Below are 12120 nucleotides of genomic sequence, written 5' to 3' on the forward strand. Positions count from 1 at the left end.
TAGAATATTACTCAGCCATAAAAAGGAATGAAGTATTGACACTACAACATGGATGAACCTTTAAAGCATTATGTTAATTAAGTGAAGCCAGTCACAAAAGACCACATACTGATTCAATTTATGTGAAATATCCAGAATAAGCAATTCTATAGAGGCAGAAAGTAGATTAGCGGTTTCCTAGGGCTGCAGTAACTGGAGAGGGCGGTTGGAAGGAAGTGGGGAGTGGCTGCTAATAGATACAGGATTTCTTTTTGGAGTGTAGAAACGTTCTAAAATTAATTGTGGTAATGCTTGCACAACTCTGCAAATATACTAAAAACCACTGAATTGTACATTTTAAATAGGTGAACTGTGTCCTGTGTGAATACCTCAATAAAGCTGTTGAAAAACAAAGTCCCATAAAAGTGTTACAGACTAAGATTTAGTCTAATTTAAGAAGTACTCCAGCTTATTCTTAGGGAAAGGGACAGAATATTCTGTGATGCAATGTCTGGAGATATGGTGGCAAAATTTATATGAACTCTCCTTTTTGTCTCTTGGCTTTCTCCACTCTATACAGCATATTAGTTTTTCTTTGTGGTGTCAGTTATCCGTTGACACAATAATCTGACGACAAACCACCGGAAGACTTCCTCTCGCTGAGCACAAGTCTATGGTAGCTGAGCCATTAGCTGATCTTGCATTGATCTTGGCTGGGCTCTCCCACAGGGTGAAGGTTGGCTGGCTGTTTTCTGGACTAGGATGGACTCTGCTTTTCTTCATTTGTCTCTTACATCCCTCAGATGGACAAGCCGGGGCAAGTTCTCATGCTGGGGCAGAGATTGAAAAGTGACCACGCTCAGGGCACAAAAGAGCAAGCAGAAATGCACAGGTGCTTTCCAAGCCCGTGCTCATTCACATCTGTTAACATTCCATTTGCCTCAGTAAGTTACAGGGCTGAACCCAGAGTTAGAGGGAGAAGGGCTTACAAAGTTACAAGGCAAAGCATATGGAGATGGAGACAAGGAGCCCGTAATTGGGCCATTAATATAATATATAGTTGTGTTTATAAGTTTTTGCTTATCTGTTTAACAAACTCAACATAGTTTATTTTATATTGTGAATTTAGTCTTGAAGTAAAGAATTACCTCTGGAAGTAAAATTTCTTCTATTGTTATGTGTTATCGCAGAAGTATAAGGAATGAAGAAATTATAGCCAAGTAAAATGAGCATAAGGAAATATGACCATTCCCCCTACCTATAGAGAGGGTCTCTCTTGATGTATATTCTTTCAGGGCCCTTCCTCTTTCTCCAGTAAAAGGTATATATTCATTATAAGTTTTTTGGAGAAACTAAAATTAAGTATTTAACTTTTTATGAAATATGCACTTTCTTTTTTTCATCCTTGCGCTCATTTTTGTCAAGGGGCTTATTGCACAAAACAAAAGTGTCACCAAACAACATAAAGAATAGTATATTATCACCATAAAATGAACGGCAAAATCACTATAACAAGAGTGTCCAGTCTACCCTCTGTACTCTGTTGCAGCGCTGTTCAGCTTCTATTTCCTGTGCACAGTCTGCATAATCTTACCTCGAATTTCCCACGTTTACCACTGACGGGTGGCCCAGCAGGCCTGGCACTGCTGCATGGTATACCAAATAATCAGCGGGGGAGGGGGGCAGCAACATCTAATACTTCTGTGTCTAATACTTCTAATACTTCTGTGTCCACCGCCCAAGATCACAAGGAGTTCACTGTCCTTGCCTTATTTGTTCAGTAACTGCCCAGCATGTTGTTCTTGAAAGGGAATTAATAGGTCTCTTAACTCTGGAAAGGGTTGGAAAAAGATATACAGATTATTGCTGGTTATATTTCAATTTTAACCGTGAGTCACAGCGAGAGTTCTGTTTGCTGCATATGTGTCTCACAGGCTAGAGATGGCAGAAGCTGAAACACAAAGTGGAGGTTTACCAAGCTCATTCCAGCGTATTGTGATGCAACTAGTAATAATGGTATGTGGTTTTCAAAAATGATAAATCTGAGACAAATGCGAAACTGGTTGGCAGCTGGACACCACAGTAAGCCTGAAGCATTGTTGCTCTAATGATAAAGCTGTAGAAATTAAGACAGTGCAGTGTGGGCACAGGGATAGACAATCAGACCATTGGCAGAATCAAGAGACCAGAAACTGACCTACAGGACGCCTGGTATATACGATAGATCTATAGGGAAAGAGTAAATGGTATTGAAAATTTTGGTTATCTATGGAAAAAAAAATGAATGTGGACCTTTACCTTACACCAGTCGTAAAAATAAATTCAGAATGTACTCAAATGTGAAGGGCAAATATTTAAAATATTTAGGAAAAAAATAAAAGAGCAGAAGAGCTTTATGACTTTGGGGTGGGAAAGAATTCCTTAAATGAGCCCAAAAAAATTTTAAGGAAAAAAATTGATAAATTTAACTATATTAAAATCAATAACTTCTTTTTTCTTTTTTTTAAATAATTTTTATTTTGTTATATTAGTTACCATACAGTACATCCCCAGTTTTTGATGCAATGTTCCATGATTCATTATTTGTGTATAACACACAGTGCACCATGCAATATATGCCCTCCTTAATACCCATCACTGGCCTATCCCAATCCCCCACCCAAAATCAATAACTTCTGTTCATAAAAAGACACCATAAAGAGAGTAAAAGAGAAGCTACAAACTCAAGATATCTGCAACTCAAGTAACAGAGGTTTAGGATCCAGAATATGTAAAGAATTCTTATGAGTCAATAAGAAAAAGAAAACACAATAGAAAAATACACAAAAAGACATGACAAAACATTTAAAAATATAAATTGTCTGGGGCTCCTGGGTGGCTCAGTTGTTGAGCATCTGCCTTCGGCTCAGGTTGTGATCCCAGCATCCTAGGATCGAGCCCCACATCAGGCTCCCTGCTTGGTGGGAAGCCTGCTTCTCCTGCTCCCACTCCCCCTTGCTTGTGTTCCCTCTCTCACTGTCTCTCTCTCTGTCAAATAAATAAATAAAATATTTTTAAGATATAATAAATAAATATAAATTGTCATTCAGGACACAAAAAGATGATTGACCTCATTCATAATCAGGGACATGCAACACAAAACCACAGGAAGATATTTTATCATAGCTATCAGATTGGCACAAAATTAAAACATCAAAACCCACCAAGTGTTCATGAAGATGGAGAGCAGCTAGAACACTCATTCACTGTTGTTGAGACTGACAAGTTTAAAAACATTTTGCTATTTTCTGCTAAAGGTCCACAAACATTACGACTTAGTGATTCAACCTTATGGTTATACGTCCTAGAGAAACTTTTGCACATGCGTGCCATAAGACATGTGGAGAATGATCTGAAAGTGTTGTTTATAATAAACAAAAACAATCGGGAGCAACCTGTTGTTTATAGATTGGAGATAAATTGTGGAATATTCATGAACTGCAGTTACATGGCTCAACATGATTGAATATAAAACATACTACTGTGCAAAAAAAAAAAAGTCTCCATGAAATAAAGACCAGTTTAATTTCATTTTTATAAATATATGCATTTCAAAAAATATTTTTGAAATGAAAAAAAATTAACACCACTTTCAGAATAATAGTTACCCATAGGGATAGAAGGAAGGAAATGGATTTAGGAAGAGATTAATCAACTGTTTCAACTGTGTTATGACTTTATTTCTTTTTAAAATCTGAAACAACTGTGGGAACATGCAAAGATTTGATAAAGCTGGTAGTGGCTACATGTTATTTAGTGTGTTATGTTATTTTTTTTTTCTATGCAGTCAATTGGTAGACATAATAAAAATGTTTTCCAAAGACAAACATGCAAAGGAAAAAAGTGCTGCCATGCTGCTTCCCTCAGTGGAGGCTGACTTCGGCACCATCTCTCTCCTTTGCTCGTCCTAGCACCAAACAGGACTGAGCTGGGAGGGCCCTTCTGGGATTCTACCTCCCTGCAGGCTAAGGCATAAGGGTGGACTGCATCTGGCCTACCTTGATATTCCTTGCTCTGAATTGTTCCCAAGGGTAGCCAGTAGGGCTTAGGGGCTGAAGGGAAACTGGCTCTCCACCATGCTTTTTACACCGTGTGCCTGGCACAAAGGAGGTGTCCAAGATGTATTTGTTGAGTCCACCCAAGCATTGTCAGCACTTCGGTGAGCTGCTGGTAGGACGTGAAAATAGCTACACGATGAAGTGGTGTTCACTAGCGTCTGTCGAGTTGCCTACCTCTGCCAGCACTCTAGCTAGCATTCTCCGGGAAACCTGGCCCACTTGCAGGACGCTGACAGCAGGTATTCAGAATTTTTAGGATTTGGGCTTAATTTCAGATAAGCAGGACAATCTGGGCTCTACGCCAATGAGAAGCAGATTCTGCTGTCTTTTCCTGCCTTTTTCCTATTTCCAGCCAAGTTCTTACACCCATCCATCCATATAAAACTTTCTTGTTCAGAAAGTCATCTGAGTAACTGGCAGAGCACCATCTCAGAGTTTTCTATTTTTATCCCTGTGTGTAATCAATGGGAACATAGTGTGACAGAAATGGAGAATTATGAATTGATAAGAACAAACTATTGACACTTGTTTTTGTTCCTGGGCAAGCTAACAAAAGAAAATGTACCTCATGTGCAGAAGTATAATGGACATTTTATGGGTCAGCCTTTCTACAAATATACCCAGTGATTTCTGTGTCTATTTTCAGGAAGGAAAAAAAATACATATGCTTTCAACATTCACACTGGTTAGGCTTGGAAAAAGTTTTCACAAGAGCTGATTTTTAGAAACATTAAGATATAAGATACTATCAGCCCTCTCTCCTCTAAATGATTGACCTGTGAATTCAATATCTGTTTTCTACCATCCTCTTATAATCAAAACGATTTGTTCTCTAACTTGATAACATTCCTGATATTTTCGCATTTCAAAAATTGTAGCACTCTAAAAATAAACTATTTTTATTTTCCATGGTCTTCCTTTCCAGTCTTTCTCCACACAGAGGTATTCCTTTTACATAGTGGAATCACAGAGTATAGATTTGTCTGCTATTTCATTTAGGTGTATAATGTAACTTCAAAATAAAATGGCACATGAGCCTCATGACTTTATAGTCATGCTGACAATACACTATCGCATATACATTCACATAAGATAGATAAAAATGTGTATATTTTTAAGTATCTAGAATGCGTTTTATTGTATGAAAATATTACCTTCATTTAAAAAACACTGAGATTTTTTTAAGTTGACTTTTTGAAACTAGCAGTGTTCTCAACCAAGATAGAGAAGAGATTTATTTAGGGCTTAAAACTAAATAAAGTTGAAGTACTTAGAATAGTCCACCATAGGGATAGAAGGTAGAATGGTGGTTACCAGGAGCCGGGAGTAGAGGGGAATTGGGGAGCTATTGTTTAATGGGAGTTTCAGTTTGGGAAGATGAAAGAGTTCTAGAGGCTGATGGTGGTGATGGTCGTACAACCATGTGAATGCACTCAACGCCACTGAACTTTAAAACGCTTAAAATGGTAGATTTTATGTTTGCATATTTTAATGCAGTAAAGAATGATTTTTAAAAAACGAAACAAAGTTAATTACCAAGTAATAACATCTGCTGCCTCATATTCATTTTGAAAATGTGATACTATGTAAATAATACATTAATGTTAAAATGCATTGAGTTTCAGGATGGTAGGTTCAGAAACAAATGAATAAAGGAATTTCACCTCAAAATTAAAAATTAAACTTAACAGATGTGGTTTGTAGATTAATGAGAATTGAAGGAGACTTTGAAATTGTGGGAGGCCCAGAACTGGTAATTAGTTCACTTGTTTGAAATCTTAGTCTGTTCAGGCTGCTATAACAAACTGCCCAAGTCTGGCTGGCTTACAAACAACATAAATTTGTATCTCACAGTCCCGGAGGCTAGAAGGTGCCAGCATGGTCAAGTGAGGGCTCTCTTCTGGGTCACAAACTTCTCATTGTGTCCTCATATGACAAATGCTAACAGCATCTCTGAGGGGTCTCATTTATAAGGCACTTATCTGAGTGCCCGGGTGGCTCAGTGGGTTAAGCATCTGCCTTCGGCTCTGGTCATGATACCAGGATCTTAGCATCAAGTCCCACACTGAGCTCCCTGCTCGGTGGGGAGTCAGCTTCTCCCTCTGCCCCCCCCCCTTGCTCATGCTCTCTTTCTCCCTCTCTAAAAAATAATTAATAATCTTAAAAAATATGTAAATAAGGCACTAATCCCATTCCCCAGGGCTCCACCCTTATGACCTAATCACCTCCCAAAGGCCCCACCTCCAAATACCATCACATTGCAAGCCAGGATTTCAATGTATGAATTTTGGGGGGACAAAAACATTCAGTCTGTAACAAAGTCTCACACCTAGTTGAATGACAGAGATGTGAAAATCCAGGCAATTTTTACTAAATAGTAAAAAGTGATTAAGCTATTTAATACTGTTATGGATTCAGATTTTTAGATGTTATGTTTTATTATGTTTGAATTTGTATTTAAATTCATTAAATATGTATTAGCTCCTACATTTTGTTAAAAATTATTTTTCTGGCTATAAGAGAATATATGATCCTTGTAGAAAATTTAGAAAATAAGAAAAGTATATACAAATTTTAAATCACCCATACTCCCACCTCTAATAGGTACTTGTTAATATTTTGATGTATTTTTTTTTCCAGGCTATTTTGTATATGGAGCTGAAATGACTATACATAAAATTTTTCACTCAATACTATATGTCTGTAACTAGTTATTAAAGTTTCTTTCTAAACATAATTTTAAATGTCTTCAGAGTATTCTAATTATGGCTGCATCATACTTTGCTTAATCATTCTTTGATTGCTGGACATTTGAGCCATTTACAACTTTTATTATAAATAATGTGATCTACTTTATGTATAAAGACTTTATCTGCATTTCAAATTATTATTTAGGAGAGAGTTCTAGAAGTAGAATTACTAAGTAAAGATTATAAATATTTTTAAGATACTTAGTTTCTGTTAAGCTGTAACTTACTTGTAAGCCATTTTAAGTGTTATTTGTCAATTGTTAGTTGCCTATTTTTCTATTGTAAATTACTGTCCTTATTGGTTTATATGAGCTCTTTATGTATTAGTATGTTAATCCTTTGTCATATTTGCTATAGCTATTTTGCAGGTTGTTTCTTATTTTTAATTTTTCTTTATGATATTTTACATATCTATGTTGTCAAAACTATTGAGTTTTTCTTCACAATTCATCCTTGCTTTTCGGAATGTTTAATTTTGTTAATGGCTCAGTAATAATAAAGGTACATCTTATAGGGCTGACACTCACTGTTTCCATACACTATTTCAAGCTTTTGCAGTAGGAACAACCAAACCAGATTCTTGTGCAAATGTGTTACTTTACATAACTTTGTATTTTTTACATAACAGTTCTTTTGAAGCTTAAAAAAGTTCCTTCTCAACAACCTATATTTTCATCCATATGGAATTGACTAAGTATATGGAACAAACAAAATGCAGTGGAAAACTAAGGAGTCCTTAAAAAGTCATGCAATATAGCTGTATTTAGTGACACATAAAGATGTTAATGACATTATTGAGGAGGAAGGAAGAATATAATACAGGAAATAAAGAACATGCCACTCATGTAAAATTAAAACATATATATACACAGGAAAATGTCTGGAGAGACTTTACCAACAATCTGCCAGTGTTTATTTCTAGATCATGAGTCTTCAGGTGATTTTTATTATCTTCTTTGTGCTTTTCTGATTTGTTTCAACATTTCATAGTGAGCATGAATCATTTTTACTAAAACAACCAGTTTATTTTTAAAAGCACGAACAAAACTCTTTTCACATAGAGAGGGATAATAATATTTACCTGTTTTTTCCCTGGCCTTTAACTAAATATGTAGACACATAAATAATACTTTTCCTTAGCATTTCAGCAATTTCTACGCATGGGTCAAATATACACACATATCAATAAATACATTTTCCAAGAAACTTGGGACTTCTAAATACTGGATAAAAGTTCTGAGCAAAAAGAACTCTTCAGTGAGCTATTCTAATCTGAGACCTTCCTACTGCATAACTCTCTGGATGATGTCATACAACCTCTTCCTGCATCTGGGAATGTTTCCAGTGGCTACACGTGGGAGCTTCCCGTTTTTGTTCTAAGTGAGTGATGTTTACTGGAAATGAAGGTGCACTAGCAAGATCTCAGTTCAGATAGCTTTGTGGGGGCAGGAAAGAAGGATTGTGAGATGAATTTGGCCAAAAACTTTTACTTTCTCCCTTGTCATTATCTTGTTGTGATAGGTTGACTTACTTTTGTTTTGAAACTACCTCTTGTGAAAAACCTAAGAGGAATGATATGGGCTGTCTTCCTACCCTACCTCCTCCTTCTTCTCTCCCTACCCCCTACCAAGACTAAACTCAAATCTTTCTTCCCCACCCCTCCATACAAAACCTGTACCCCCATGTCAAGTACAGAGAGTAGATGGTGGTCGCCAAGAACCCACAGATAAGATAGTTGGATATTTCTCTTAGATCTAAAAGGGACTTACAACAATAATTAGATGTGAACAAGAAAGGCAAAGGGATTTGTCCAAGATTGCACAGTTGATGAGTGTCAGAACAAAGTGGAAAACCTTGGTTTCACATTCTTAGTTCAGGGCCTCCGGTTAAAACCCATAAACATTGTTAACATTTTTTGGAACTGTGCATAAGGGCAACTTAGAGAGTTCCATGTAAAAGAATGTGGTATAACAAGAGTTGATTATATTAAGAGGTTGTTTTATTTTTTATTTATTTTTTTTTAAAGATTTTATTTTATTTATTCAACAGAGAGAGAGACAGCCAGCAAGAGAGGGAACACAAGCAGGGGGAGTGGGAGAGGAAGAAGCAGGCTCATAGCGGAAGAGCCTGATGTGGGACTCGATCCCATAACGCTGGGATCACGCCCTGAGCCGAAGGCAGACGCTCAACCGCTGTGCCACCCAGGCGCCCCTAAGAGGTTGTTTTATGTTAAAGATCAGCTCAGTAAAATTAAAGAAGAAAAACACCTAAATATACGGAGTTCTTCCCTATTTGCAGGTCCCCTTAATTGTGATTTTGTGATATCAGAGCTATCTACGGTTTTTTTTTCTTTGTCAGAAAACTTAAAGATGAAAAATTCTCCAGACCCAATTAATTAAAAATGTCAAGACTAATATACACAATGCTGCACTTTAGGAGATGGGGAGCTTGTTGCAAATTCAAACAAGGATGTGATTTCACAACTTCTGAAAGGTCATGAATCTCTTCTCAAATATCTATCCTACTGTCATACCTGTGCTGGGATATCCATGGGACACATTTGTACGTTTCAGAAATGCTAAAGCTGCAAATAAGCTCAAGTTTTTCCAAAACAACAATTTTCTATTATGGCTTCCATTTGGGTCTTCCATTCCTTTTAGGAAAGTTTGAGGAATAACTTCAAGTAAAGGACAGAACTTGCAGCTTGGGGCCCACTGTCAATGGGAGAATACAGAGAAAACAGAGCTCTTCCATTTTCTTTTGTTTCTGACTTTCAGGGCAAGGACATTTCTTCTCCACATGGAATGAGTAAGGTGAGGAGAAATAGAAAAATGGAATGAACCTTGGTAACAGAAGATGGAAGCCCAAGATGGAGTAATGTGGAAAGGCCCAGAGCTGCTCCAAGTGAGTTCCAGCCCCCAACTTTGAGGAATAATGTCTTAGGACCCTGAGAAAAAGTTATTATGGGATCACCAAACAATTGTCAGTGATCTTTTGGGCATTATGGAGAATACGAGAGGTATCAAAAGACTAGAGACAGTGCAATATTCTAATTTTCAGAAAGAGAAGCCAGAGCCAGAGAAATTGTAGACAGTTGTCTACAACTTCAGTCTCAGGCAAGACTCAACAAGGGGTTACTAGAGGAACAGTTTCAGGCACTAAGTGAAGAAGGAATGATTAAGACCCAGAATGAATTCACTAAGGACAAGCCAAGACTGGTTTATCAACTTCCTTCTTCAACAAAGCTATGAGCCCTGTAGCTCTGGGAAAGCCTATACCTTGAGAGTATTTTGTCATTGGTTGGATAATTAATGAGCTTTTTCATGATATTCTTTTGGAAAAGAGGGAGAAATATGAATTGTTGGACTCTAGCGTACTGAATGAATTAGCGACCAGTTGATTATATTCACAAGGTGCTGACTAACGAATTGATACCAAACTACAAGGAAGTATATAATGATGAGTCCTAGGGCTGTGTCCTTCACCTGCCCCTCATAAATACTTTCATAATAAATATACAGAAGGTGCTCATCAAATTTATAGGTCACCTGAAGTTAGAGGTATGGTGACTACTTGGATGACAGAATGAGAATCAGTGACTTGAATCTACAAGGATGAATTTAAAAGCAATTAAGATGAGATCTTAAGGAACTAATTGTATCGGTAGGAATGGCTTTACTTGCTTTAGCAGTAGCTAAGAGCTTTAGCCCGATTTGAGTCAGAAATGTAATGTGCTTGCCAAAAAAGCCCTAAGATTTTAAGCTGTATCTAGTGATGTGGTGGTAAGTGTGGAACAACTGGCTCTTGGGAGGAAAAAAGCACCTTGATTCATAGCACTTGCCAGTTTCTGTCATGTAATTACTTCCGTCATGGCCAGTTTCAAGCTCTCAACGTCATGTCACCGAACACAGTTTGGAAGAGATTCGCAGTAGCACACCATTATATAGTATCCTCACCCCACAAATACAATAAATGTAAATACAGTTAATAGTAATATGCAGTAAAATAATGAGGAAGTGATGCGTTTCAAGTATTTATTACCTTTGTGGGTTTTTTCCTTTTTTTTTTTTCCGAGTGTTTATTTAAATTCAGGTTAGTTAACATATAACATAGTATTGGTTTCAGGAATGAAATTTAGTGATTCATCACTTACATATAATACCCAGTGCTCGACACAACAAGTGCCCTCCTTAATGCCTATCACCCATTTAGCCCGTCCACCCACCCCCACCCCCTCCAACAACCCTGTTTGTTCTCTGTAGTTAAGAGTCTCCTATGGTTTACCTCTCTCTGTTTTTATCTTATTTTTCCTTTCCTTCCCTCCCCCTATGTTCATCTGGGTTATATTTTTAACTTTTTTTTTAAAGATTTTATTTATTTATTTGTCAGAGGGAGAAACAGGCTCCCTTCTGAGCAGGGAGCCCAATGTGGGACTCGATCCCACGACCCTGGGATCATGACCCGAGCGGAAGGCAGACACTTAACTGACTGAGCCAACCCAGGCGTCCCTGTTCATCTGTTTTGTTTCTTAAATTTATTACCTTTGTTTTTAATAAAATATATGTATTGTAAGTTTATGTAATTTAACTTTTAATTATGGCTGTGTTTAACAATTGGCTCAAAGAATTCTTGAAAATTTAACATTCAGCTCTTGGAACTTTGTGTACCCAGGCTTCAGCCCATAGTAACAAGAAATACGCAACTGGAGCAAGGGAGGCGATAGCCCTGTTGTTCTCTGCAATTGTCAGGCCACACCCAGATCACTTCATTCCAGAACACATAACTTACAAGTCAAACTGTTCTGAGATCAGAGCAGAGCAGCCAGGATGGCAGGGGACCAAAGTCATGGGTCTGTGGAACAGTGGTCAGAGTTAGGGCTGGAGCTCAAAGGCCCTGCATATGGGGTTAGGGTGGGAGGAACAGGTGAAGGCTTGTTTTCAAATATTGAGGGACTGTTGTGTGAGGAGCATCTAGGCCTAGAATATATGGGTAAAAGAAAAGATACAGGGAGACAGATTTCTGCTCAATATAAGAAAGAATAAGTAAATAGATGAATGAATGAATGAATGAATGAATGAATGAAATATATAAGGAAGAACTTTCAAAGCTGTCACAGGGGAATGGGTTGAGGATAACCCTGCAGAAAGTGGGCAACAACCTTTAGGGGCACTGTAGGAAGGAATAGAGTCTCCCTGAAGTCTGTGATTTCCTGATTTTTGATCCACTGCTCTTTCTAGGTACATGCAAAGAGGCATCCCCCACTCCTGGCTTTGCTTGGCTCATATTAAAAGGCT

The 12120-nt window shown here is 37.5% G+C and overlaps 1 protein-coding gene across 7 annotated transcripts in view; it reads left to right on the forward strand.

The window, feature by feature from the left end:
- ANXA4 (annexin A4) overlaps positions 1 to 12120 on the forward strand; it is a 152529-nt gene that overhangs the window by 25108 nt on the left and 115301 nt on the right. For all 7 annotated transcript variants that reach the window (XM_048222472.2, XM_057309443.1, XM_048222467.2 and 4 more), the window contains one exon: positions 9604 to 9730. The gene's annotated coding sequence lies outside the window, so the exon portion shown is untranslated. The remainder of the gene's footprint in view (positions 1 to 9603; positions 9731 to 12120) is intronic.

The sequence above is a fragment of the Ursus arctos genome, unplaced genomic scaffold (genome assembly GCF_023065955.2).
Source record: "Ursus arctos isolate Adak ecotype North America unplaced genomic scaffold, UrsArc2.0 scaffold_8, whole genome shotgun sequence".
In the NCBI taxonomy this organism is placed as follows: Eukaryota; Metazoa; Chordata; class Mammalia; order Carnivora; family Ursidae; genus Ursus; species Ursus arctos.